This window comes from Myxine glutinosa, chromosome 1 (assembly GCF_964187855.1).
Source record: "Myxine glutinosa chromosome 1, kmMyxGlut1.1, whole genome shotgun sequence".
NCBI lineage: Eukaryota > Metazoa > Chordata > Myxini > Myxiniformes > Myxinidae > Myxine > Myxine glutinosa.
The window spans coordinates 439,052,899-439,078,657 of NC_136261.1; the positions used below are offsets into that span (position 1 = coordinate 439,052,899).

General features: G+C 44.3%; 1 long non-coding RNA gene across 1 annotated transcript in view; it reads right to left on the reverse strand.

The window, feature by feature from the left end:
• Positions 1-25,043, reverse strand: part of LOC144889664 (uncharacterized) — a 306,207-nt gene extending 281,164 nt beyond the window's left edge. Inside the window, exons 1-2 of the long non-coding RNA XR_013621984.1 lie at positions 24,928-25,043; positions 24,174-24,269 (exon numbers count right to left, since the gene is read on the reverse strand). This is a non-coding gene — a long non-coding RNA (uncharacterized LOC144889664). The remainder of the gene's footprint in view (positions 1-24,173; positions 24,270-24,927) is intronic.
• Between the last annotated feature and the right edge of the window lie 716 nt (positions 25,044-25,759).

Consider the following 25,759-nt stretch of genomic DNA (forward strand, 5'->3'; position numbering starts at 1 on the left):
ACAACACTTGCATAATACCACGGCACTCATAAGGACAAAAAGGAGCACCTATTGGCATGACGATGACACCACCACCTTGCACGGTGCTGATTGGGAGAAAGCCGTTAGCTTCTTCTTCCCATGGGCAGGAACGGTCATGAACAGTTACCGCATTGACAAAATTGCGCTAATCTTAGAAAGGGTGGCCAACGACACCGCTACAGCACATGACGAAAAGTTGGACACGGTTGTCCACCTGCGTACAATGGTTATGCAAAACAGGGTTGCTTTAGATATGTTACTGGCAGAACGAGGAGGGGTATGTGGGATAATTAAAGGTAAATGTTGTATGTATATTCCTGATCCTTCCAAGGGGTCAATGCTGCTATTATAAGGTTAAGGGAAAGTGCGCATATATTGACAAAGGATCAAATGGATCGGGAAGCCTCCCACCAGTGGCTTACTGACTGGTTTAAAGGATGGACAGGTACGATAGTAAAGTGGATATTGACCGCCTTGGCAATAGTCCTTGGAATTGTGGTTTGTAGTGTACTAATCAAGGCTTTAGTCCTTGCGTGTGTGAGAAAGTTTACCACAGGATGGACACTGAAGACGACACCAGAAAAGGCCATGGTGATGACTGACAAGCTGACCATGGATCCAGATGCAACTCCGGCTGTCGACGTGACTGCAGATGGCGGATCCTGGAACGACGACCCAAACGAGTCACTGGGCCGCGACGATGAGATCTCCGCTTCTGAAGATTGTTCTTCTGTTGTTGATGTTACTGATAATGATTTTGATTACACAGTTGCGGACCTCAGAGCATTTCAGGCTGCCAGGACGCCGATTACTCTGGACCCCAACATGTCGCATGCAAAAGCCAACAAATACCTAAGGGAGGCCTCTCACTTTTTCTCGATGTGTAAGGCTATGACTGTTGCTGGCTGCCTATGCCGCAGGCCTAAGCCACCTGAGAATAATGTTACCGATGATGATTCCGATGATGATGTGGGCCACTTGCGAAAGTCCCCTACTGATGTTTATGTCTCAATGAAGGCTTTGCCTCTATGTTTCACGAGCTCACCTTTATGTCTCACAAGCTCACAGTGGTTCAAAGGTCACTGACCCAACTCTGGATTTCGACCCAACTCCGGACCCAACTGCAAACCCGGGCCTGGGCGGCGAGGAACTCAACATTGAAGATACTCAGAGTTCCGAATCTGATTGCTTTGAAGATTCGTCCATGGATAACGACGGTGGAAGCAGCATCGCCTCGGACGACTTCGACTTTGACCCAAGGAAGTTTCTCTCCCTCCTTTGGACCGTTATGCTTTATTTTTTGGCCATAGGTTTAAGCCACCTGATACTGATGTCGTTGTGTTTTCCCCAGACCACCAGCATATACGAGACCTAATGAACATGAATATCGATTGAGCGCCAAAGATCTACAAGGATTACGCCTGGGATGCTTGGGCGAGCTCCAGTCGGGGGGGGGGGGGGGGGGGGGAGTCACGGCCGCACCTCTGTGGTCCAAGGGTGGGTCGGGAGATCCTCCTGGGTGTGGACCCCGGCCGAACCAGAAGTCTTCATTGTGGATTTGACACGCTATTCGATCTTCAAGCCTCTACGGACTCACATCATACACCCACATACACCCGACTCACATCATACACCCACATACACCCACATAGCCGCAGATCATCCTGCTGAGTGCGATGTGAGGTGCTTTGGGTGTGGGACATGCTCACTGGGCTGCATTTGTGTGGTATGCTTAGTGAACCTTTTGCATTGCCTTTTTTACTACTCTTGGAGGATTTTACATGCTATTTGATCACCCTGTCTTTACGGACTCACATTACATACTCACATACATACGCGAATCATCCTGCTGGGTGCGATGTGGAGTGCTTTGGGCACTACATGCTCACTGGGGTGCCTTCACATGATATGTTGAATGAATCTTCTAATTTGCTTTTGTTTCTGCTTTGTTTGAAATAAAGGCCTTTTGATTGGCTCGTAGAAAACGTTGTATCTTAGATCCAAAAGGGTGGTATGTGGGGCGTGAGCCCCTCCCCCTTTGTGCTCTCTTACCATTTGACCAAGTATAACCAATTATATGTTTGGTTTGATTGTTTACTGTATCCTTTTGATACTTATATTCTTTCCATGTTCTCTGAAAGCTGGCTGTACCCTTATAGGAAGTTAAATGCTTTACAGACCTTTGCCCTGTGTTGGCACAATCCCTTGTTCCCCATACTACGGCCTTGGTTGCAAACTGCTATCTTTCTGGCCTCTGCCAATTTCCTGTATGTTGGCACATTTATGACTGTTCACTCCCTCTATACTTTCCCAACCAAAGGAGTTATGTTACATTACTTTGTTGTTTGAAATGCCTTTTAAGGATTATATACTTTGTATGACTTTCATGCCTTGTAATGGCATGTTCTCTTTACCTGTCGAAATCCAGACTTTGTTTCCATACTGTGGTCACAGCTGCAAAGCTGCTATACTCCTCCATGTTCTCAATATTCTTCTTGATGACAGCTTTAAGGCTGTCTACTCCTTATCTCCTTCTTTCCCTTCAAACCTCAATGATTTCCCTTCAAGCTTCAATGATTATGATATCAAAGGGCATAACCCTCGCCTAGCCTCGGACTTCCCTAAACTAACTGGACAACAGGAGGGGACTGAGGTGGGGGCCATGTAAGTCCACCCTTTGTCTCCTGTCCTGATGTTAAACCACACCCCTATCTTTCATATATATAATGAAGCCCTGATCAAACATTTTCAGAGCCTCTTGTTGTAGAGTTGGTCATTTTGTGTGAGCTTCCTGTGACATCCTGTTTTCCGCAAGCTTGTGTATAACGCGTTCTAATAAATATATCCGTTTCTCCTTCTCTGAGTCTTCTGAGTCCCAAGTCTTAAGTCCCAACCCGGCATATATATATATATATATATATATATATATATATATATATATATATATATATATATATATATATATATATATACAGTGAAACCTTGACTTACGAGTTTAATTCGTTCTGTGACCGAGCTCGTAACTCAATTTGCTCGTTTCTCAAATTAAAATGAATTGACATGCTGTTAATCCATTCCAGCCCCCCAAAAAACCACACCAATTTTTTTTGTTATGTGTTTTTAAATAAGAAAAATGTACTTTATAAATAACAAATAATGTATAAACAAGCACGACCTCATATATACTGTTCATAATAAAAGAGATTGTAAAGAAATAAACTGGTTTTATTAAGTGTTGTGGCGGACACAAAAGCACTGACGTGGTGACATCACCCCGCACACCAAGTGGGGGTGGGCCACGCCGGGGAGAGAGGCGTGGCCTCAGGATATAGACGGGGCGCGCAGCCATGAACAGCTTTGTGCTGCAGTTTCAATAAAGACTTGTATGAACCGCGTTGTCCGCTTGCTCCTTGCGTAAGCATTAGCGCGTGCAGCATCGCGCTACAGTGTATTTACCTTGAAGATCAGACAAAGATGCTGGCGGAGGTGGAGGATATAACTTTTGCCTTTTTCGCCACACTTTCCTCGCTTTCACTTGCAGGGCGTTTCAATAAAAACCTGTCCAACGAGGTTTGTTTCTTCCTCCCTTTCAAAATGTTTCGAAAATTCTCCATCTCTTCATGGATAGAGGTCCGGAGCTTTGAAATAATCGTAACGCCCTTGGCTGGCGTTATAGCCTTTATCGACTCCTTCTGCTTCAAAATCGTACATATCGTAGAAGTACTATGATCGTACTGCCTCGCCAAGTCGACAACACGCACACCTCGCTCATGTTTTTCAACGATTGCGTGTTTTATATCCAAGCACATCATCCTCTTCTTCTTCTCAGTACCACCCTTGGCACTCAATTTCTTAGGACCCATGGTTAAAACTAAGAAATTTTCCAAAATAACCAACATGCGAAAACAAAGCAGCAGCGATATACGGTAGAGATGCTTGCACGGCAAGATAACCACGTGACCGGAACGCTCGTTGGGCCACCTAGTGGCGGGTGGCGTAAGCTCGTAACTCAGATCTCGGCTCGCATCTCAAAGCTAAAAACCGCCCGAGCGACGGCTCGTATCTCGGAAAACTCGTAAGTTGGTGCACTCGTAAGTCAAGGTTTCACTGTATATATATATATATATATATATATATATATATATATATATATATATATATATATATATATATATTCCAAAAACATCCTTGAAACGACAGACCAATGAGCCTCCTCCCAATCATCAGCAAGGTCATGGAATCCATCGTCACTTCTGATATTAAATCCTTCTTCTTCTCCATTGGCTTAATCTTAGATCATCAATGTGGATTCAGACCAGGCCACTCTACTCTGGACATGCTGCTTCGGCTGTCTCAACAATGGACGGTTGTCCTCAACGTCAGACCGCAAATCAGAGCTGCCTCCCTTGACATATCATGCCTTCGATAAGGTCGGGCACCCCACCCTGCTCACCAATCTCTCCTCTTGTGGAATCCATGGAAATCTCCATGCATGACTCACGGATTTTCTCCTGTCGTAGTCAGCGTGTGGTTCTAAATGGAATTCTCTCCTCTTCCTGACCAGGCTAGAGTTCTTCAAGGCAGTGTTCTTGGCCCTGTGCTTTTTCTAATCTTCATCAGTGATCTTTCTGACTCTGTAAAAGCTTTATCTTTTTGCTGATGATTCCACCCTCTGCCGTTCCATCTCTCATCCCTTAGATCGACAGTTCTGGCCAAAAAGTAGCCTCTTGCCTCTTTGCAGACTTGCATAAAATTACAAGCTGGTCAAACACATGGAACATGTCTTTCAATCCTGACAAATCTCACACTGTCACCTTGTCTCTCACATCTACTTTCTCAACAATCCTCTAGAAGAAGTTCTGTCACTCAAGCTTTTGGTTCTCATTATCTGCCGTGATCTTTCCTGGGAAAGCCCCAGGTCCAAACTGGCCTCCAAAGCCAGTCGACAACTGGGCATCCTCCATCCTGTGAAGTCCTTCCTTGGCACCGCTGAGCTGCTCACCACCTACAAAGCTTTCATCTGCATTTTGATGGAGTATTGCTCTCCTCTCTGGACTGGTGCATCTGCTTCATACCTAGTGTGGCTTCATGTTGTAGAAACCAAGGCTTTTAGGATTGTTGGTACAGTCGAATGAGCTAAATATGTCAACGAATAATGTTCTAATTCGATACAACAACACAACAAGCATTTTCAGGCCACTTTCCCTGCAAGAGCGGGGGTTAGCCTTGCGGTCCCCAAGACAATCTTCTCCATTTTGCCCTATTTTCTGCATCTCCCCTTGTTAACCCCCTTTCCCGCATTTCTTCTTCAACCGTCTTTAGCCAAATCCTTCTCAGTCTTCCCCGTCCTCTACTTCCTTCTACATTCATTTCCATCACTCTTCTCAACCAGTCACTTTCATCCTTCCTCAACACATGACCAAACCATCTCAACCTGTTTCTCTTCAAAGCATCCATCACAGGCTCGATTCCCATCACCTTTCGCAATTCATCATTTGTCTTCCTCTCTCTCAATGATACTCCACACATCCACTGAACCATTCGCATTTCCACCCTTTCCAGCCTTCATTGCTGCTCTGTGTTGAATGGTCTAATTCGCTAATGGCTAACAAATTAAAACAAAAAGTATTTTAAAATTATAGAATTTTTCAGAAAATCAATTATGTTTTTGATTTTCTACTGGGTAATGAATTGTTTTCAGAAAATATCAGTCTTCTTATCTCACCCATGAGCTTCAACTTGAAACTTTTACCTTCAGAGTATAATAAGAATTGCTGAATATGGCATCTGCAAATTCTATTGTCCGTTTTATTTTTCTACTAGAATTTTACAGTTGCTTGCAGGTGTGTAACAGTGCTGATGCAACCAAATCATGCAAATATGTACATGGGCGAGTAAAAATAAAAATAACCAGATGTGATATTATATGGATAGCCCCCACAACTTGGTTTTGAAGGTGTCGAGGGAGGATGAAGGGTTTGGGTCCTCCCCCAGGTGGTTTTAATCCCTACAGATGTGGGAGAGGAAGGATGAGGCAGACACCTGAATACTGCAGTATCATAAAGTGGAATCCATGTCCTCTGATGTGTGTAGATCCTCCAGTGAGGTATGTACTTCCCCTGATGTCCACAAAGTCATAGCGAATGCGGTACATGAAGGCAAGATGGCTTTGGGGTCGTATACTCTCCAAGGTGGGCCAATGTAGTTCTTCAATCATGGCGGTGACTGCTGGTGCAATCATAATTACCAGTGGCATACCGAACACCTCTGCACTGAACCATCTCAGGCTTGTTAATTTTCCATGATTGTGAGGATCTCATGCTGTTGCAGCATATTCCATGATTGGTCAGACGGAAGTTGTCAATGTAGTCTTCTTTATTCTACAGTTGCATCGGCTGAAGTTTTGATTTAGGGAGACTGGTGGAGTTAGATTTTTGTTTTTTTGTATACAAAATCGAGGCTCGTGTAAGAGCTAACATTAATCACAAAAAGACAAACTGACACATAAAACACAAGATAAAGGGAGCAGGAGACAATATGGGGAGAGAGGGGGTTGCACACATGTACAACAGTTAAGAACAGATACATCGGGAGATCTGTGGATGGGGGAAGGAGATAACTTGGGGGGAGGAGGCACGGGAAGGGGGGGGGGCATCTTTCTTTCTTTCTTCTTTTTTCTTCTTCTTCTTTTTTTTTTTTTCTTCAATCTTTCTTGACAGTTGCATCCACATGGATGTCGAAATTTAGCTTTGAACCTAAATTTGTTCACAGATCTGAAGAGACATCAGTGGTCTTATTCCTCAAAGAACACCGGCTCAAAGGTTCATTGAATCGTTTTATTAAAAATATCCACCGAAGAATAATTATTTGGCTTATAATTCTCCCAAGGAACACTTTCTGAATCTTAACAAAACTGTCTATTTAGACAAACCGGAGAGTGACCAGATATTACAAATTTGACAGGGAAAATCTTTATTTCTTCAAAATCATTTGTCACGCACACATCTGAAATTTGGCCACATTGTTCGAAATAAGAAAAAAACAAAAAAAGATGTCTTCGATTTTTATTTGAAGTCGAGAGATATGACTTGTCGAATATATAACTCTCCCTCTCAAAAAATTAGAACATTGACTTTGGAGCATTGAAGCGGTGCCTGGAACCATCTTGCACTCTCCCTGTCAGGATTGCTCGTCTTACTTTCTTTCTCTCAAACTATATCTAACGGGCTAGCTTTAATCTCTCTTTCTTACAAACTAACACCATACACTTTTCATCACACACTTTTCGACTCTTTTATTTAAGGCCTGGCATTGATGAGGGCTATACAGTCCATGCTTGCAGCCTCCAACATAAGAAATAAATAAATAATAAAAACCATTCAAACTGACACTGAAAAAGCTCTGAAATTGGTTTTAAAAAAACATCGTGAGCTATTTTAGTTCATGTCATTATCCAACGATACAGTGAAAAATAGACAAAAACTTCTATTTTTTTCATACTGCCGGTCAAAATCTGACGAACACCATGTTCTCTAAAATGCAATGTTGTGTCTATTTTCAGAGTTGGAGTTTCCCAATAAGTCCATCATAAAATAGGCAGCCCTGTTCCCTGGAGTTGACGGCACTTACGAAATGACCCGGGCAATGAAAAGAAGCTCCTGCCAGGCGATACTGCACTGATCCAATCGTTACCTTTGTACTATATGTTAGAATAGCTGAACAGAGTTTTCCAATTCTAACCAAGTCCGTAATTATTCCAACCAGGGAGTAATGCATTCGCTCGTGTCCGTGTGTGTGTGTGTGTGTTCATGTGTTTGTGAACAAGATATCTGGAAACGTACTGAACGGATTTGGATGAAAGTTGGTGGGATGATTGCACTTGGGATAAGGAAGAATTGATTCGTTTTTGGTGAAGCTCAGCAAATTATTCTGGATCCAGGAAATTTTTTGGGGAATTTTTTTTTCTGTTTTCCTTTAAAAACCATTTTCTCTGCAATAATTGGACCGATTGAGAGCAAGTTTTTACCATAGGAGGGACTCGGCCTGCAGAATATTTAATGGTAATTATGACGTCACAGGTCAAGTGGTTCGGCCGCCATATTGTTTTGAGTGAAAAACACTAAAATCCTATTTTCTCCAAAATGCCTGAACAGATTGAGGCCAAACTTTGCAGGCAGAATCGCATACCCATGACCAACAAAAAAGTCAGCGAGCATGACGTCATGCATCATATGGTTTCAGAGTAATGACGTTTTTAAGGACAAACATTTAAAACCTAGCTCCTCCCTCATTTGTAATCCAATCGAGGGGAAACTTCAAAAATCCGTTCAGCATATCAGTCTACTAAAATGCCCTTTTGGAATTTGCGATAGGTCACGTGGTTTTGCACATATCGTCAATTAAACACAAATAATAAAAACATGTATATCTCTTGAACCACTTCATTGATCGACGTGAAACTTCCTACTGTAGTAGAAGTCAAGAAGAATAACAAGTTTTGAAGATGATTGGATGTACGGTCTGGAACCTGGAAGTTGTTATTGCGTGAAGAAGAAGTCTTCGACTGTGGACGATTAATTAATTATTTATCACATGTGCAGACATGCAGGCATCGTTTGACACAATGTCCCAGGTTAATTTGAACCTCAAATAAAATTATATTTCCAGATTTGTCAATAACTGAGGTATATTAACAAACAAATAAAACAGATTTGGCAAAATTCGAACTTTTTAAAAAAAAGATCGCATATTCACCCAGGGTTGTGAGAGGATGAAGAAGAAGAAACCTCGCATGGGCTTCCCAGACCAAATATATAATTCTGGCTCTGCGATTTTCCGGTTTATTTATCTATACTGAAACGCAAAAGAAACTTACCACCTTTGAAACCTTTAAATATCAACAATAACACTGCGTGTAGTAAATGTGTGAACTTATTTGTGGACAATAGTGTCCTCACTGTCAGACAAAACGGTCATGGATGGTCATTTGAACCTTCAATGTTCACTTCATCGCACAGCTGTTGAACAGCCGTTTTGACTGTCAGTGATTAGCCAAGGGGTACGGGATGATTTTAATGAGCTGCACGTGATGTCTTGATATTGGCTTTTAAAAGGCCAGTGCAAAATGGGCATTTCAATCAACATGCCACGATTGTCAAGGGATCAACGGCAGCATGCCCAAGGCGGACTGAGCTACCGTGAGGTGGCACGTCGCCTTGGCTGTTCACACCAGACGATATCGGCCCTGGTGGACAGAGACATCCTCCACAACTCTGCAGATGACAGACCTCGATCAGGGAGGCCAAGAGTCACCACTGCAAGGCAGGACAGGCAGATGGTCCGAAGTCATCTGCGGGATCGATTCCGTCCAGCATCCCGCACTGCGGCAGAAACTCCGGGGCATGCAAACCCAAGGATCTCCAATGATACTGCACGAAGACGACTGCATGACTATGGTCTGACTGCCAGAAGACCATACAGAGGCCACTTGTTTGAAATGTAATAAAATTGTAACAGTTCAAAATAAAACAAATTACAAACAATTGCTAATTGCAATAACAATGGCATTATTGATGACATGTCAAGTTTTTGATCCAAGATACACCATCTCATCAGTTTGTTCTACAGTACAGAACAGCACAGGGTGCAATGTCAGTCCCCTTTTAATAGCATGTGTGGCCACCATTGTTTTGGATACAGGCAGTGCATCGTCGGCGAATACTGCCTACCAGTCTTTGGATGGATTGCTGCTGGATTCTGTCCCACTCAGTCCTCAATGTCTAAAGCAGCTCTGCCCGTGTCCTGGCCCTGTCAACTACGCGTCTCCCAAGCTCATCCCACAGGTGCTCTATGGGATTCAGGTCAGGGGAGAGCGCAGGCTACTGCATGGTGTTGATGTTCTCACCTTGGAGAAATGCAGTGGTAAAGCGAGCAGCATGGGGATGAGCGTTGTCATGCTGAAAGGTTCTCAGTTCTGGGTGGTCTAGCAGGAATGGCAGCAGATGAGGTCGCAGGATGTTATCCACATACCGCTGCGCATTAAGATTCCCATCCACAACCACCAGTGGCGTCCTGTACCGGCCTGATATGGCGGCCCACACCATCACACTTGGGGCACTACACCTGTTGGCTTGACGCACGCAACAATCGGCATATCGCTCACCAGTTCTTCTCCAGACATGCTCACGCCCATCAGGACTGTCCACACAGAACCTTGACTCATCGCTGAAAGCGACCTCGTTCCACTGCGCCATGGTCCACCGCTGATGCTGCTGGCACCATCTCTGTCGGTTGCGGCGATGGGCAGCCGTCATCACGGGGCCTCTGTGTGGTCTTCTGGCAGTCAGACCATAGTCATGCAGTCGTCTTCGTGCAGTATCATTGGAGATCCGTGGGTTTGCATGCCCCGGAGTTTCTGCCACAGTGCGGGATGCTGGACGGAATCGATCCCGCAGGTGACTTCGGACCATCTGCCTGTCCTGCCTTGCAGTGGTGACTCTTGGCCTCCCTGATCGAGGTCTGTCATCTGCAGAGTTGTGGAGGGTGTCTCTGTCCACCAGGGCCGATATCGTCTGGTGTGAACAGCCAAGGCGACGTGCCACCTCACGGTAGCTCAGTCCGCCTTGCAGCATGCCCAGGGCACGCTGCCGTTGATCCCTTGACAATCGTGGCATGTTGATTGAAATGCCCATTTTGCACTGGCCTTTTTAAAGCCAATATCAAGACATCACGTGCAGCTCATTAAAATCATCCCGTACCCCTTGGCTAATCACCGACAGTCAAAACGGCTGTTCAACAGCTGTGCTATGAAGTGACCATTGAAGGTTCAATTGACCATCCGTGACCGTTTTGTCTGACAGTGAGGACACTATTGTCCACAAATAAGTTCACACATTTACTACACGCAGTGTTATTGTTGATATTTAAAGGTTTCAAAGGTGGTAAGTTTCTTTTGCGTTTCAGTATATATATCTACACATCTGGGCAGTGTCTGTTGTCACTGAACTACTCCCTGAAACTTTTATTTCCGTGCTTGTGAAGTGTTTAATAATGTGGTGGTGGTTTTAAATTACGTGGTGGTGAGGTATTTTGAATCATGTGGTGGTGAGGTGTAAAATGACGTGGTGGTGAGGTGTTTTTAAATCACGAGGCTGTGAGGTGTTTTTAATTTTGTGGTTGTGAGGTGTTTTTAATTTCGAGTTTCGTGGCTGTGAAGCGTTTTTTATTTCGTGTTTCGTGGCTGTGAAGTGTTTTGAATTTAGTGTTTCGTGGCTGTGAAGTGTTTTGAATTTCATGTTTCATGGCTGTGAGGTGTTTTTAATTTCGTGTTTCGTGGCTCTGAAGTGTTTTTAATTTCGTGTTTCTTGGCTGTGAAGTGTTTTTAATTACGTGGCTGAGGTGTTTTTTAATTTAGTGTTTCGTGGCTGTGAGGTGTTTTTAATTTCGTGTTTCTTGGCTGTGAAGTGTTCTTAATTTCGTGTTTTGTGGCTGTGAAGTGTTTTTAATTTCGTATTTTGTAGCTGTGAGGTGTTTTTAATTTTGTGTTTCGTGGCTGTGTAGTTTTTTTAATTTCGTGTTTTGTGGCTGTGAGGTGTTTTTAATTTCGTGTTTTGTGGCTGTGAGGTGTTTTTAATTTCATGTTTTGTGGCTGTGAGGTGTTTTTAATTTCGTGTTTCGTGGCTGTGAGGTGTTTTTAATTTCATGTTTTGTGGCTTTGAGGTGTTTTTAATTTCATGTTTTGTGGCTGTGAGGTGTTTTTAATTTCATGTTTTGTGGCTTTGAGGTGTTTTTAATTTCGTGTTTTGTGGCTGTGAGGTGTTTTTAATTTCATGTTTCGTGGCTGTGAGGTGTTTTTAATTTCGTGTTTCGTGGCTGTGAGGTGTTTTTAATTTCGTGTTTTGTGGCTGTGAAGTTTTTAAAATTTCGTGTTTTGTGGCTGTGAGGTGTTTTTAATTTCGTGTTTCGTGGCTGTGAAGTTTTTTTTTAATTTCGTGTTTCGTGGCTGTGAGGTGTTTTTAATTTCATGTTTTGTGGCTGTGAAGTTTTTTTTTAATTTCGTGTTTCGTGGCTGTGAGGTGTTTTTAATTTCGTGTTTTGTGGCTGTGAAGTTTTTTTTTAATTTCGTGTTTCGTGGCTGTGAGGTGTTTTTAATTTCATGTTTTGTGGCTGTGAAGTTTTTAAAATTTCGTGTTTTGTGGCTGTGAGGGAGGTGTTTTGAATATCGTGTTTCGTGGCTGTGAAGTTTTTTTTTAATTTCGTGTTTCGTGGCTGTGAGGTGTTTTTAATTTCGTGTTTCGTGGCTGTGAAGTGTTTTTAATTTCGTGTTTCTTGGCTGTGAATTGTTTTTAATTAAGTGGCTGAGATGTTTTTAATTTAGTGTTTCGTGGCTGTGTGTTTTTAAAATTCGTGTTCGTGGCTGTGAAGTTTTTTTAATTTCGTGTTTTGTGGCTGTGAGGTGTTTTTAATTTCGTGTTTCGTGGCTGTGAAGTTTTTTTCTAATTTCGTGTTCTGTGGCTGTGAGGTGTTTTTAATTTCGTGTTTCGTGGCTGTGAGGTGTTTTTAACTTCATGTTTTGTGGCTGTGAAGTTTTTTTAATTTCATGTTTCGTGGCTGTGAGGTGTTTTTAATTTCGTGTTTTGTGGCTGTGAAGTGTTTTTAATTTCGTGTTTTATGGCTGTGAGGTGTTTTTAATTTCGTGTTTTGTGGCTGTGAGGTGTTTTTAATTTCGTGTTTCGTGGCTGTGAAGTGTTTTTAATTTCGTGTTTTATGGCTGTGAGGTGTTTTTAATTTCGTGTTTTGTGGCTGTGAGGTGTTTTTAATTTCGTGTTTCGTGGCTGTGAAGTGTTTTTAATTTCGTGTTTTGTGGCTATTAGGTGTTTTTAATTTCGTGTTTTGTGGCTGTGAGGTATTTTTAATTTCGTGTTTTGTGGCTGTGAAGTGTTTTTAATTTCGTGGCTGTGAAGTGTTTTTAATTTCGTGGCTGTGAAGTGTTTTTGATTTAGTGTTTCGTGGCTGTGAAGTGTTTTTATTTCGTGCTTTGCAGCTGTGAAGTGTTTTTAATTTCGTGTTTCGTGACTGTGATGTGTTTTTCATTTCGTGTTTTGTGGCTGTGAAGTGTTTTTAATTTCGTGTTTTGTGGCTGTGAGGTGTTTTTAATTTCGTGTTTCTTTGCTGTGAAGTGTTTTTTATTTCGTGTTTTGTGGCTGTGAAGTGTTTTTAATTTCGTGTTTCGTGGCTGTGAAGTGTTTTTAATTTCGTGTTTCGTGGCTGTGAAGTGTTTTTAATTTCGTGTTTCGTGGCTGTGAAGTGTTTTTAATTTCGTATTTTGTGGCTGTGAAGTGTTTTTAATCGTCTATATATTCTAAATACAGACTTGGCATTTAATATGGAATATATTTTTTTTCTTAACTTGGGTTTCCTTTCTGAACTCAGTATATCAATCTGGTGAGTTTCTTTTACGCGTCGGTGATTTCTTTGTTAAAAGAACCATGTCACTGATTCTCTGTCGCAGCAAGAAGTCAATAACAGGATTATATCACAGGTGGCGTGACAAAATGTACGGACAGTTACATTTGACGATTGGCTTCACAATCGGATATATAAGGGTTGTTGCGTTCTGCATTAGTGGAAAACAACTGCTGCACGTCTACAAAAGTTATTGCCGCTTCCTCTGGAGATGGTCCGTCAACTCGACAACGCTGTTTGTCATGGAGTGGTGGCTTTACGAAATTCCGACATGAAACAGCGTGCTATTGCTCAGCAGTATGACATCACCCAAGGTCAGGTGTAAAAGATCCCGAAATGAAATGCTCAGAGGGGTGTCCCTACTCCAATATCGAGGCCAGGACGTCCCCGCAGAACCACAAGGAGGGATGATCGCCAGCTGCACCGGTTAGTCCACAATGGCCGTACCAAGTCAGCTAATCGGCTTAGGGCTGAGTGGCAGCAACTGACAAGTGTGCCTGTATCCAGAAGGCTCGTCAACCAACGACTGGTTCAAACAGGCTGTCGTGCCAGGCATCCCCTGAGAAAGCCACGCCTGACAAGACAACACCGCCAGCGCCGATTGCAGTGGGCCAGAGAGCACCGTCAATGGCAGCCAGGACACTGGAATCACGTGATCTTCAGTGACACGTCTTGATTTCTGGTCTATCGTCAAGATGGCCATGTCCGAGTGCGCAGACGAGTGCATGAAGCCTACATCGAAGATTGTATAGTGCCAAGAGTCCAAGCTGGAGGTGGTGGGGTGACCGTTTGGGCTGCTTTTCATGCAGGGGGCAAAACTGACCTGGTTGTTCTGAATGGAAACCTGAACCAGTTCAAGTACAGGGCCATTCTGGAAGAAACATTGCTTCCATTTGCTCGTGCAGCCTTTCGAGGAAACTTTGTCTTCCAAGATGACAATGCATGGCCTCATCGTGCTCGCCTGATCCAACACTTTCTTGCTGACCATGGTGTAGAGCATATTGAGTGGCCTGCCATGTCCCCGGATATGCATCCGATAGAGAACTTGTGGGCAGAATTAACGTGTCAAATCGACAACTTGGACCAGCAGCCTACCTCTCTGCGTGAATTGCAGCAGGCTATTGTCACTGCATGGCAAGAGATTCCTGTCCAAACCTTGGCAAATCTCGTGAACAGCATTCCTCAACGTGTACGTGCTCTCCTGAATGCTCGTGGGGGTTGCACGACGTACTGAACTGTAATTTTACTGTCCGTAATCCCAGTCATAATTTAACTTTTGTTTTTGTTAAAAAAAAATTTGGCTAATGTGCAAAATGAAGAGATACTTCTGGAAAACGTACAGAAGTTTAACACAGTACTGTCCGTGAATTGAGTTCGATATCAGTTTACATCACTTTCAAGGATAAATTTATTTGCTTTGAAATGTCAAATGTGGTTTTTGTTTCTTTTAAAGGTCACATTAACAAAATCTAGAATAATTTCAACATAATTCCAATTAACTTTTGGTTCTAAGACATCTTGAAAAGTAAGTTCACCCCCACAAAAAAAATATTCCATATTAAATCTGTGTATATTGTTACGGACACGGTTTAGATGTTATTTTGACCGAGCGGTTGGTATGACCGCGACCGAACAGTTATTCCCCGACTAGACCCCGATTCCACCCAGACGTTGACCAAATCGCGCTATGCTAAATCAATGATGGAAAGGACACAATGACTGGGATAGATGAAACGACGCAAGGGGTACAGTTCTGAAGACCTCCGGAGGAGGGTATAATTACAGTGGTGGAGAAAAGGGGGTAGATTACACGGCAGAGTGAGGTAATAGACACAGAAGAGATGGGCACTTAAATACAATCTTATCTATTCCCGGACAGACCACAGACAAATGGAACAAGGCTGACTTACACAGGGATTGATGGCAGGGAGGGACGGGTAGTTCGATGGCACAAGGTGCACCTTGGCTCGGGGACAGGATAAAGCACGGTCCAGTCCAGAGATGCGGGGAGGCCTCACAGCGCTCGGAGGGTACGTCTTGCTTGCTCCAAGCTCAGCGCGCATCTGACGTCACCTCCCTCTTTCTGTGCATGCTCAGCGGGGAGTGACACGCCCTCGGCTGGTTGGCTCCGCCCCCCCCCTGGGGCCGGTCCGCCGCTTCCATTGGGTGCGGGGGTTACCGGGCTCCGCCCTTGACGAGGAGCTGACAGGGAGCCCCTATTTGGTAACCCCGTCGAGCACATGTGCGATGGCGGCTCATTGGGAAGGCCTCATGCCCTCCCAACACCCCCTACCAACCAAGCCGGAGTGAGGACGCGCACTCCCTGTGCACGCCGCCGCCGTTGCTGTTGTTGTTGTTGTTGCTGAACCGTGAGGAAGAGCTGCGGGGAGGTATTGGGAGGTCCTAAACTTCCTAACAGTGCCATACAATCACATTCTGGTGCAATGAAGGGTCAGAATTAATGGAAACGAGTCCTTAACTGACATAGACTAAGAATAACTAGCAAGATGTCCTATAGTTGTCTTACATGAGATGCGGTGAACCTGGGCACGACATTTAATTGGGGAAATAGGGGGAGGTCGGGTCTACAGAGTGTTGTTTACAGAAAATGGGACTAGGGAATGGGGGATTGGGGATAGTTGGGAAGTATTGAGGAAATAGGGGAATATTTACAAGCGGATATGGATGGATGCAAATCCCATATCCGCAATAATATATATACTAGCAAAGGTACCCGGCATTGCCCGGGTTCCAAATAGGTAGAAATATGTAGAAAGTAAATGACTTGACTTATAGCATGTTGTTATGTAGTTCATGTTGTATGTAATTATATGTACATAACATAGGAACTTGCTATAAGTTGTCATTTAAGTTAAAAAAGAGTGAGTGAGTTGGTGGTTCAGTTGGTGGTCCAAGTTCAATCCATTTAGGGACTATATCTCAGAACGGGCCACATTTAGTGGCTTCACAAATTTTTGCCTCTGCTGGGATTGGAAAGCGGATCGTCTGCGTGGCAAGCAAGCACATGATCCACTGGGCCACCAGTGCTGCCTCGGTAAAATATTGTTGCGGATATGAGGATTGTTTTTTTTATTGTGTTTTTATTGTATTGTGAACTATTGTTGTAAAATATCGCCTTCCTGCCTCCAGTCTGTTGTATAAAGGTCAAAGGGCATCCCGGTAGTTAATTCCATAAAGCATACATTGAAGGACCCTATAATATCCCTGTTCAGTAGTTTATTTCCTTATTCTGTGTATTAGGTTAAGGCTTTGTCTTCCATTAAGATGACACTCCATTGCACCAAGTAAAATAGATAGATTCCCTTCATCCTTCATTCCCATTCCCAAAACCTTCACTTTCCCCTTCCATCATTGCCAGGCCTCAAGGGCCAATTACATCCCCTCCAAGTCTCCATTACCAGCTGCACTGGGCGGTTTGCCAGTTTGTTGCAGCTGTGGGTTGTTTTCACCCTCCAATAGCCGCCATTGGCCACGAGGCAAGGACGGAGAAGAAAGGCGTGTCTCCCCCTCGTCATAGAGGGGAGGAGTAAGTCAGCCCCACTCATCCAACCCAGAACGAGGGGTTTGGCTTGAGGGGGGCGGAGAGAGAATGCTTGGGGGAGGTCCGCAAAGGGTGAAGGGCGGGGCCTATATAACCCGCAGCACGACGATCCCAAAAGAGATGTCCTGAGAGGAGGGATGAGGCTGGAGTCCAAGAGACGACAAGCAGATGAGCTTTGACGAGGTGCGCTTTTACTGAAAGAAGAGATGAGCTTTGGCAAGAGGACATTGAGATCATCCAGGGAAGCACCAAGCCTGTTGTGAGCCTGGAAAAGCGCGCGACGTCCACAGCATCGGCAGCGGCGGCCACCGCAGCTCGTGCACGAACCGCAGTTTGGAGCGTCGACGCCACCGAGGGTTTCCTGCCAAAAACGTGAGGAGTCGGAGCTGCCACCTCCAGCCCTGCCGTTTGCAGGGACCTTCCTCTCCCTCCAGCCATCCACCTGCCATTCCTATCATCATTCCCCATGTGAGTCCGTCTTTGTTTGTTCTGTCCCTGGGTTTAATTAAGGCAGTAGTTAAGCTAAGTTTCACTGTGTCTCTAAAATCTTCTGTATATTATTTTCTTATCTTTCCTTCTTCCTTGGTTTCTTTGAGCGTGTATAAAGTAGGAATAAATGTAGTCGTATTTTCAAACCTTTTTGTCTCCCGCTTTTTCTTCCTCTTCACATCCGTCGTCTTTGTCTTTTCCAAATTGAATATCTGTGGCGCGATCTGGCCAACGCCCGGGTGAATCGGGGAAACTGTTAGGTCGCGGAGCCTCCGCTCGACAAACCAACATCCTTAACCGCGGAACGTAACAATTGGTGTCAGGGGTGTCAGATTCGGCCCTGGGACTAAATTCATTTAGCCCAAATTTTGGAACACCAATTGTACTATTGGCAGTAACAATTGGTGTCAGGGGTGTCGGATTCGGACCTGGGACTAAATTCATTTAGCCCAAATTTTGGAACACCAATTGTACTATTGGCAGTAACAATTGGTGTCGGGAGCGGGAACGAACCTGAAGCGCGCTTAACGCGCTCAAAAAAAAAAAATTACAAGCTGCCGAAATTTGCTTTGTTTTAAAGAGAAACCCGAATTTTGAAATCGCTCCATGGATAATCAAGGCGACGGGATGTCGGTGGGGGAGATAGACGGGGTAGAGGTAACCCAGGACCTCGGGGAAATGTATGTGGAAGAGGGCAATGAGGAGGTGGTTGAGGAGGTTTCAGGCGCGCAAAATGGCGCCCTCGCACACGAGGTTGAGGAGGCACAAAATGGCGGCGCTGCGGCAGCCGAGACCGCAGCGCTGGGGAAATTGGACCTCTTTGCGGCGCAGATGATGGGGTATATGAAAAAAATGGCTGAAAAATCCAGCAGGGACATGGACAATAAATTTGAGGGTTTAGACAAGAAATTTGAGGGGTTAGACAAGAAATTTGAGGGGTTAGACAACCAGATAGAGGAGGTGAAAATCGGATTAGAAGGAAAATTGGATGCTCAGAGAGATGAATTGGGACAGATGAGGGTGGAATCTACAAAAGAGATGGAGGAGATGAAAGAGGAGATACGACGAGGTGTAAGTGAGGAGGTCTCGGGGCTACGCGAGTAGGTAAAGCGAGGTGAGAAGCGTATGGAGAAAGAGGTGAGGAATAATACGGCTAGGTTAAAGGAGGGCATAGAGGACCTGACGGAGGAGGTGGAACAGCTGACGGAGGGGCAGACGGAGTTAGTGGAGCAAGTACAAAGGAATACTGCGGTACTAACTGAGGAGAATAGAACCATGTTCCACACCTTGAGTTCAAGAGATAACAAGATTTAATGATGAACCAATATCACAGCGCTGTGGAGGGTGTAAGAGTCATACCATTCACAATTGAACAGCATGGCCACATACACTCCTAGAAAATTGGCAACCCAGAGTTTCTTTATATACACAAAATTATACAAAAAATCTCCGCTGAAAAATGAGCACGGACAAAGGAAAACTGGCTCGACATCTCCCACCGAGACCCTATCTTCTTTGGCATGAGCAAAGGGAAAGATGCGGGAGAAAGAGCACAAGAGCACCGTGACATTCTCAAAACTTATCTTCCATGCTGGCTTTTGGTCAAGGACAGACAGACGCGTTTTCACGAGGGGGTCTAACAGAGCAAGCAGTTTCACTATCTTTCTACATTCCTTGGCACAGTTGGAAAATATAGCATAGTTAAAAAGCAAGAGGGAACATAGTAAGCTTAATCCTTTTCACAAAGCAACCATTATTAAATGCAAACCACAATTACATAAGGCACAATAAAAGGCATGATCTCAACATTCCCCCATTTGGTCTCTACGAGACTACATATCACAGAGACCAAGCCACATCGGCTTTATTTGCAAAGCAAAAGAGAATAGTGTTATATGTGGCCACATCGGGCTTTATTGAGTGTTGTATGTGTGTCCTCCCAAGGGCATGCCACGCACATAAAGTACCCCGCATGCACGCTTGAAAGGTGTGTCATGTTGTGCGTGTTTTGGAACATGAAGGTCCAGAACATGAAGATCTATTAACTTTTCAGATCCGCAACGAAGGTGCCTGGTCCGGACAAGGATGTTGCCCGGGGGGGTCTAACAACCCACCCTGGCAGCAGCGTAGGTGCGGCTGAAATCCCCCCCAATCGAAGGGCTGCCCGTCCTCGCACAGACCCGGTCCTTGCCGATCTTCGAAGTTAATCGACGTCCATGCTGTTGTTCTGAGGAATACATAATGTAATTAATATCTTGTGTCACGTGTTCCTGGTCAGAGTACAGAGCATTACAATTCAAAGTAAAGAGAGAGACTTCCTTTTGTGTCAAAGACGTTCATGGATGCATAATCAGCTTGTGGAACCAGAGTATCAGTGTCAGGTCCTTTGGCAGCCAGACCCAGCATTGCAGTCAGATCCATAGTCGGATCAAGCGGAGATGTGCAGCTGTGTGCTTATAATACATAAGAAGCATTAGCCAATTCCCGCAGGGGATTTACAACAAAATCATCACAATAAATCAAATAAATCAACAGTCTTCTGATGCGCCGGTCACATCGGCATCGCCCAGGGGCTCGTTCAGGTCGACGGCCTCGGCGGTCAAGATCATGGTCTTCCGACGGTGGTTTCTTCATCGTCCATCCTGAAAAATACTTTCTTACACACACCATGATCAAATTCCTAGCCCCCCGTCCCACCAATTGGCATTTAGTTACCTAATCTCTCAGATGGTTGGCTTATTCATAGCCGCATTTCCTGCGTCGTGTCTGGAAATTCAAATGCCATATTTACTTTCACCAATTTCCAAAAATACCTTCCTTTTAATCATCTTCCCTACATCTAATAATACATGATTTACCAACCATTTCCCCCTCAACCATAATCGGTCAATGGAAATAATCGGTATTCTCCCCTTCAAAACTTCACTGTTATCCTATCAATACCTGGACATTTTTTCCCTTCTTTCCTAGATACGCGAATTTCACACCAGTATAAACCCACTGGAAAAATTATCTGAAAAATAACGAAATCATCTCCAAGTTCTCTAGCTAATCTCCATCCGAAATCACCAACTTTACCCTCCTGTGCATTTTGTCTTAGGTTTTAGAACCTAGAGTCTACCAAAACAACAACAACTAGCCTCCCAAAGCCATTTCCCTGCAAGTGCGGGGGTTAGCCTTGCGGTCCCCATGACAATCTTCTTCATTTTGCTCTATCACCTCCCTTTGAGCAATAATTAATTGATGTGATTCCCACGTACCTGGTGGAGTTCTGTTCACCTGGTCTGCAGGGCCGTGATCCAATCTTCACCAGCCCCCAATCACCTCCTCGATTGGGGTCATTCTGCATGTAGCAATCTAACGCAACGTTATTAAACGAAATTCACAACTTTACATTCATTGGTCCCTCCCAGTGCAAGCCAACCCCTTGTATCACCTTCTTATCACAAAAACAACAGTCCATAACTAACCACTTTCCTTTATTTCCTGTCTTTTCCATTAACTTTTTACAACCTTTTCCTCTACTTCCTCAACAATTCCTGCAGAGTCACCTGTCATTGACAAATAATCCATCTGAGTCGACTTTCCAATCCAATCATCTTTGCACTTTCCATGACCTTCTTCACACTTCCTTCCGAACCTTTTCTTCAGACACAACCCACATGAGTTAGGAATACAATTTCCCCTTCCTGGCGCGTCTGTCTAGCCACTCACAAAGTGTCCACAAGACAACGTCACCATATTTCACACCTCGGACCAGCCAGGGGTCCCTTGAGAGATGCATCCTCAGGTTAAAATCACCTCAGCTCTTGAGAGCTCAATTTTGTTCCATGGCCTATTCTGACCCATCTTGGCCCACCACCACCTCTACCTTCTGCCAAGCAAGAGGCAGGAGCATCATTACTCCCTCTTCCCTCTGCCCACCATAACTGGCAGACAGACAATGGCGAGCCACACGCCCCAATGTTCTTAAACAGACAGATTCAACAACATCCAATAAGTGAATTCATTTTCCCAGAACTCATTCCCCTTTCCAACCAACATTTACACCTAAGCTTTAGGAACATGCCTTGTTCCAGGTGTGTGCGCATCCACATCCTTAAATTGGCCGACCCCCATTTGTATCCCGGCTGCCCCACCACCTGGAGCATGGTTACCCCCCAAAATGACATTGCACGAACCCTTTCAATACCTGTCTAAACCTACTACCATTTAACGACGCTTCCCCATACACTGTTATGGCCCCATCTGGATTTTTCAATCTTTATTTCAATTTAAATTCAACGTGATTTCCTCCAATTCCTCCCTACAGCATCACATGCACCTGTTACAGTGAATATATTTCCCCTGCCCCCTCCCCTTACCCAGGAGCCATCATTTTGATAAAATCATTTGAAAATAAGCCAATGGCAATCCATTCTGTTCAGATTGCGTGCTCCCAACAGAATACTGGTTCCCAACCTCCAACCAAGCCACTGTTTCTCCGAAACAGTTCCAATTGTTTTCTTTTTCCCCCGCACACAAGTCAGTCCAAGCCAGCAACTGTACACAAAGATATCCCAGCACGCCATGACCTTCACACCCCCACCAAGCTAGCATTCCCAAAAACAAACCCATGTTGTCTTTTTTTTCCAGTCATACAAACCAAAGTACACTTTTGTTTGCACATGTACTTTAACCACGATTATATGAGACTCAACACCAGGGCTGCTCCGTGGAGCAAGGCACCAGAGACAACTCCCCTCTCCACCTGGACTTACCCCAGGTAGAATTTGGCTACCTACAGAGAAAGTACTTGCACAACACATTTACAAACCAATTCGTCCCCTCGTTGTATTAGGGGACATCTCGAATGTTCCACCACAATTCACAGCAGGTGACCACCCACCTGCCCTTGAAGTCCTTCTCAGTCATCTTTCCCACGAAAATGTAATCGATTTGTCTGATGCACCACGTCTGTTCAGCAAATTTTTGAGACACCCAAGCATGTCATAACACATGGGCTGTCCAATTTTGAAATCTCACGAAACCTTTTCTGAGGGTAAAATGTAATAGACAGACAGACCGGCAAATAGGCAGGGGCAAACCCCGAGGTCCCAGACACCATCACCACACACATACCCCGCATCACATAGGAGTATCAACATTTGTCATTGCTGGGACCTGGGCATTGTCATGCATTGCATTGCATTGGGTGGGCATTCCTGGGACCCCTGGGAGTAGAATGGGCTATATTGTTTTTCCAAATTTTTTCCCAATTTTCCAGTTTTTTTCAAACACTATGGAATAATATTTACCGATATGAACAGTGATGTGGCTTTTGTTGAAATTCTACGTACCAGGAGAGAGTAGATCGACTCCTGACGAACTCTTCCTATATAAACATGCGGTTCCAAAGTAACTTGGCAGCGTGTGAAAAGTGACTGAGAAACAGGTGAAGCAGCCGCTCCCGTGTTAGATTCGGCGCGCACTCTTCACACATAAACATGCGACTGAGAAAGATGTGTAGTGGCCACTTCCGTTTTGCAGAATTCAATCTTTTTTCAAAATGGGCGCCATGTACTGTTTAGATTTTGAAGATTTGCATGTGATATGATTCAGCGGATGTTTATATGAATCATTTAAAATTTTAAAAAGCCTTCAATTTCTGATTTTCCCCTTTTCATTTGGGCTTCCCAATTGAAGCCCCGCCATTAGGGCGGGTCCCATTGCTAGTAATAATAATGCAATAATATAAGCCAAAAGGCTAAATTACAGTCAATTTACAAATACTGCATTTTGATAACAATAATAACATCAGATCAAGATGCAGCAAGGTGCACACAGTCCATGCTGGCATAGGAGGGAGGGTGCACCTCGCCGGCACCGACACCATCAGAGGATCGGTCACTGCATATCGCTCTGAGGATCGGTCTGAGGTCTGAGGCCAAGTAGGCCTCAGAGGCAGAACCCAGCACCAAACCGTACAACGCAGGGAGCTCAAGGTGTCTGGACAGTCATGATGAATTCATATTGAAGCATTGGAACTCCAACGTTTGCTAAATTTAAATATGAATTAAAATAAACTAAAAACAAAACTGCAAAACGTTTCAATGATATGTTCGGCCTGAACAAAATTGGAGTCAAAATGTGTGAGGAGTTAGCCACGTACCACCGTAATGACGTCAGACGTAATCACTTCACCTTTTCATGTGACCAGATCCTCAGCTCTGATTGGTATACGTTTGAGGGGACGTACATACATACATACGGACGGGCAAACACTGTTCTATACGGCTTTGCTCTATGGGCTACGCCATAAAAATTAAAAGTCACAGAAGGGCGAGAGAGAAAGAGAAGAAGACAGAGAAGGAGAAGAGTAACAAAATTTGATGTTTGTAACTCGACTCATGGTCTGTAAAATGAGACTTTCACCTGTTGAACCCAAAAATACCATCAGTTTATCTTTTGAATTTCAATCCGTACTTGTGCCAAGTTTGGTTAAAACTCCTTCAGTGGTTCTCCAGTTATCGTTGGAAAAAAAGAAAGAAAAAAAACATTGATAACTGACGCACACACGGAAGGAAGAAAGGACAGCAGGACGGACATCATCGTACATCCCTTCACAAAACAACGATGACTTATTGGTGATTCCCACCTCTGTTTGCGCTTCCTCTTCCTGAACATGCCATAGTTGGGATGCAACGCTCTCCATTGACTGTGACACATGAGGATACTTTGCAGCCAAAACACCCTGCACAGAATAAAGAAACAACAGAAGTGAAGAATCGTGAACCGGTGGTGGATTAAAAAGGAACATCCTGCACAAAATTATATAAATACTAGCAGAGGTAACCACACCTTGTGTGGAAGGAATTTAGAAGATACAAGATGATTTGTAATACGGGCTGACACCGGGTGGTGCTATACGATACACATTTACATATAGAGAATTGGGGTCTCCCGCCCCCCCCCCCGCCGCCACCCCAAAACCCCTAACCTGTAGGTTTGAAAATGTTTTCTTGCATCTCCATTTGCCAAGAGGATTTGTATGCAATTTATGGGGTTACTACCGGTTGGGCAGATTCTTTTGGTGGACAAACAGACAGAAATACAACTATATATAGAGATGGAATATACATTTGTGATAAGGAGCACAGTTAATGTGATGGGAATTTTAGTAAAATTTTGAAATCATCTCTTCTCTTTAACTCTAGAGCTGTATGAGAAAAAGTCCCAGGATGACATTAATCACTAAAACTGTTTCTCAGCTGTCTTGACATTAGATGGCTGGGGAGGGTGCCGTGGGGGACTGACGGTTATTTCCCCCATGCCCCATTCTGCAGATGGAATTTGAAAAATACGATATATTAAAATTATATGAAAGAGAGAAGTCGGATCAGCGACATTACCTCGTGTTCAACAGAAGCAAAACCCCCTTTTCAGCCTCTTACAGGGGACAGATCCGGATGAGGAGCACAATCCCATGAGACCTTACTGTCGCGTCCCCAGGGTGAGCACCCCTGGGGACGGATAGCCGATTGAGCTTTCACTCCAAGGCGATCAATCTAATGGCGGTGTGAATACGTGCGGGGGATGAGGGCAGGGATGGGTAACGAAGCTCTTACCTTCATGGGTCCCACTGGACGTCTTTGAACCTGTGATAATCAACTCAAACCCGACACGGAATTATAATGCAAAAATACTGGCTTTATTGAAAGAAATGTCAGTAACAAAAGAATGCACGGTAAAACTAAAATTCTAATTGAGGGACCCTCCATACGGACTCGTATACAGACAAGGGGAATGATAAAATAACAAGAGAAAAATGACCACAGTGTGGTCACCAGCTGCGACGTGTAGAATCATGAGGATATCTGTTGCAATAATGCGCGCATGCACATTGTGTATCATGTATGTGCATGCGCTGTTCAAGAAGGTACCCCACCATCAACAACAACAACAACAACAACAACAACAACACGGTCCTCTCATGGAGCTGCTCGTCGCAGCAAAAAAATAATTAATGTTTCTGCCAGCACTCAGCTCTGGTCTCGACGAGCACTTTGGGAGCTTGGTGGTCTCATTGAAGCTTGAAGGCACCCCATGGGAAGCACACAAGATGGCGGTGGCACCGCGCCCTTAGTAGCCACCGGCGCGAGGCAAGCAGATAGCACGACCTCCTTCGGCTCGCTCGCGGCCCCTTCCACCTCTGAAGAACAACATAGCTGCCAAAAACTCCTC